Consider the following 3,784-nt stretch of genomic DNA (forward strand, 5'->3'; position numbering starts at 1 on the left):
TCCAAGCAAGCTGTGATATCCTACCAACTAAAACAGGTGTAGTTGTCAAATTTTAACAGGTTTTAGAGTTAAGTTTAAAATAGATATTGAATCTAAAAAGCACTTCAGCATGGCAGTTTGGGTTTTCTTTCTTTGCTGCCCATTATCCTATTTTAGAAATGTTTGAGACTTTGAAAATCAATCTATGCTGTATTGAAATTTTTTGTAAATGAGTCCTCAACATTTTGGTGGTATTTTATTCAAAAACCAGTTGGAAAATCCAAGCATTCAATGAATAGGATGGTAAGAAACTTCAGCTTTTGAAGCCTTAGTGAGTTGTAATTATTTAAAGCAACACCTGCAAACAGGAAGACATTAAACTTGATCCCTACAAAACGAAGGGAAAAACTGAATAAATTAAATGAGATGTTGCTCTGAAATATCTACACTTGTAGATAGAATCTTTTTTTTTCTCCCAGTCCATCTTTTTTTTTTTCTTTTTTTTTAAAGATGAACAGTAAGGGAATCGTAACCCTTGACTTGGTGTTGTCAGCACCACGCTCTTCCAAGTGAGCTAACCGGCCATCCCTATAAAGGGATCCGAACCGTGGCCTTGGCGTTATCAGCACCACACTCTCCCAAGTGAGCCACAGGCCGGCCCTCTCCCAGTCCATCTTTTAATTTTTTTGAAAAACTGACATTACATAACTAAACTGAAATGTATTAATATTCCCCTCTTACATTTCCATGAGAAACAGAAAAAATCCTGAGCCAAACACAAAACACAGGGAGAAGCTTATAAAAATATGTATCTCAGCATTAACAGCTGAACAGAGAAAGGAATTAAGATGCTTTAGTTAGAAACCACAAGTGGATAATGAAGTGTGTAGAAACTGAAAATTTACAATTTAAAACCTGGAATGGTTGACTGTTCCCAATACTCCACAGATGAATCCTGGGTGGTAGTGAACAACAGAAAGGGATTATGAGTGAATCTGCTTTGTTCTAGCTGCTCCCCATGACACCAGTCTCCAAGGAAAGCCTGGCATTGATTAGATATTGAGCCAGGCTAATGCTGGCAGTAGTCTCCTATCAGATTCTTCCACTGGGTTCAGGTTTTGATTTGCACCCCAGACATCTGACAGATCTCACTGATTTTGGCTCCTTGACTCCAGATTATGTAGCCAATCAAATCGTCCGAATGGTGAGTTCATGAGAAGTCTGAGCAGATGCATCCAAACCTGCCCTATAGCTTTTCACCTCTGGAGAGCTGGATTGATTCATTGCCACTGAATCCGGTGTTGCCAAGCGTTATGAGAAGATGTGGCTGTTGCATTGCCAATTGGTGCAGCTTGGTCAACTGATCACCTGCAAAGACGAGGACAGAAGAACTGGACGGCTCTGGAATGAAATGGTCACGCCCTTGGGGAAGGTGTGGGAGAGGGGGAGTGGGAGAGAGTCTCCAATGTGACCACGCAGATCTGTCTGACATTCTCAATGGATGGATTGTGGAATGCCAGCAATAGTGATGGCCTGCTCAGTTGAGTTGGGGAGCATGTCCCCTGACACCTCACCTCACCTGAGCCCGTGTACTCTTTTGTATTTCCTTGATCTTGCAACCACCTTTTCCAACAAGAGAGCCACATTCACTAACAGGGACCACCAGCCTCAGGGTGAATGTGGGTCTACTGGCAGCTGTACTATTGGTCATGGAGCTGCTGATGTCCTTTTCAAGTTTGTCAATGATCGCAGCAAAGGCTTTGAAGATGGCATTAGTGAGTCTGGCCAAAGTGGTGATTCTCTCAGGACAATTCACTTCTGAGATGTTGACCTGTACCACTCTCCTCGCGCGTCTTCGTAACTGATTCTCCTTTCTTTCCGATGATACCGCCCACTTCCTTTCCATGCATAAGTAGCCGGATAGTGAGAGTGACATTTAATCCACCTTCAATCACTCCGGTGTCCAGGTCGAGCAGTGTTTTGGGAAGCTGGACTTTGAGTGGTCAAGTGTTTGGTCACTGGTGGGGGTGAAAGCCAAAAACTGCAGGCACTAGGCGACTAAGGGGATAGGGGGAGCGGGAGGGAAAAGCGGGAGGCCAGGGGCGGGAGAATAGGGGCAGACGTTAAGGAAAGGGGCTCCCTGCGGGGCGGGCGGAGGAGGAAGGGGGAAAGAGACCCCGGGCGGGCGAGGATGCAAGTTGCGGCTGCTCCTGCTGCTGCCTCTGCTGGTCTGGGCGGATAGAATCTTTTAATGGAACTTCTATTTTTAATTGGATAAATTTATATTCTGTACTGGAACGGAATGAAAATGAAAGGGTTTAACATTTCGTATCATCTAAATTTGTGAAAAAAAGGAATGAGACAACTTGTTTAACGTTTTGTCTCAAAAACATATTTGTCAAAGAAAGGTACTCTGAATTCAAAGCAAAAAGATAGTGACTGAAAAGATTTGGGCTGAAATGTTTATACATTTCAATATAAAAAAGAATCAGAATTGAGAATATCTTTCATGTAGCAGAAATTTTTCTGTTAACATCCATCTGTGTAGAGAGAGTATTTTCTCAATCAAAAATATTATAATCAAGGGGTTGGCCGGTTGCTCAGTTGGTTACAGTGTGGTGTTATAACATCAAGGTCAAGGGTTGGGATCCTGGTACCAGCCAGCCGCCAAAAAGAAAAAAAAAAAATTATAATCTGTGAAGGAAAGAGAAGGAAAAAAAATTTTTTTTAATTTTGTTGTGTTTTGTTTTGGAGTCTGGCGGGTATGGGGGATCCCAACCTATGACCTTGGTGTTATAATGTTGCACTCTAACCAATTGATTAACAAAATTTTTTAATTTTAAAAAATATTACAATCAACAGAGAAGAGTCAATCAAAGGTGTCAACGATTTCAAATGTATTAACCATAGAACGCAACTTTGAAAAAGATTGCAGGCAGTTTTATGAAAAACAATAAAAATAATAAGACCACAAAAAGTTACATTTCTGTAGGGGAAAAAGTTTCATATTAGAGACAGTATTAACTAATTAAAATATGTCAATGAGAACCAAAAAGAATTATTCAGATAAAAGCTTTTTACATTTTTGTTTTAATGTACATGGATATGTTATAGAGTCCTCAAACTTAAATCAGTCAACAAATATTTCAAAAAATTATATAACTTATATTTACCAAACCCTTTGAATTTCAAGTGTCCCAATTTGGATGATAAATTATATAGTCACACTACACATAGCAAACCATTTTTATTAGTTTCCTGACACAAAATTAACTATATATACTGTTCCGCAGCCTGCTCTGTCTTTTTCACTTAACAATATATCCTAGAGATATTTTTATGTCAGCATATAGATATTTTTCTCATTTCTTTTTATAGCTGAATGATACTCCATTGAGTATATATACAGCGTTATTGAAATACTGATGGATGCTTGGGTTGTTTCCAGTTTTGTTATAAACAAAGCCCCTATAAATAGCCTCGTACATATAGTTTCATATGGACTAAAGTGTAGCTGTAGGGGGTACTTTCACAGTAGGGCCTTGGGAATCAAAAGGTAAATGCATGTATAACTCATGATATATTGCCAGATTCCCTATGGGCAGTTTTTTGTTCTACATTCAATAAGAATAATGGCCAGACTGGATTAGAAACCACATTTTAAGTATTTCACACTTTTAAACACAAATGTTACATAAATACTCTCACTGTAAAATATTCAGACAGGAACACAGAGCAGAACATGAACATCCTCTTTCTTTCCACACCCTTATTCCAAGGTAATCATTGTCAGTAGCCTGATGTA

General features: G+C 39.3%; 1 pseudogene; it reads right to left on the reverse strand.

Moving 5' to 3' along the window:
- Window positions 1–984: 984 nt before the first annotated feature.
- Window positions 985–1,982, reverse strand: LOC134370815 (poly(rC)-binding protein 2-like; annotated as a pseudogene).
- Between the last annotated feature and the right edge of the window lie 1,802 nt (window positions 1,983–3,784).

Source organism: Cynocephalus volans, chromosome 2, assembly GCF_027409185.1.
Source record: "Cynocephalus volans isolate mCynVol1 chromosome 2, mCynVol1.pri, whole genome shotgun sequence".
NCBI lineage: Eukaryota > Metazoa > Chordata > Mammalia > Dermoptera > Cynocephalidae > Cynocephalus > Cynocephalus volans.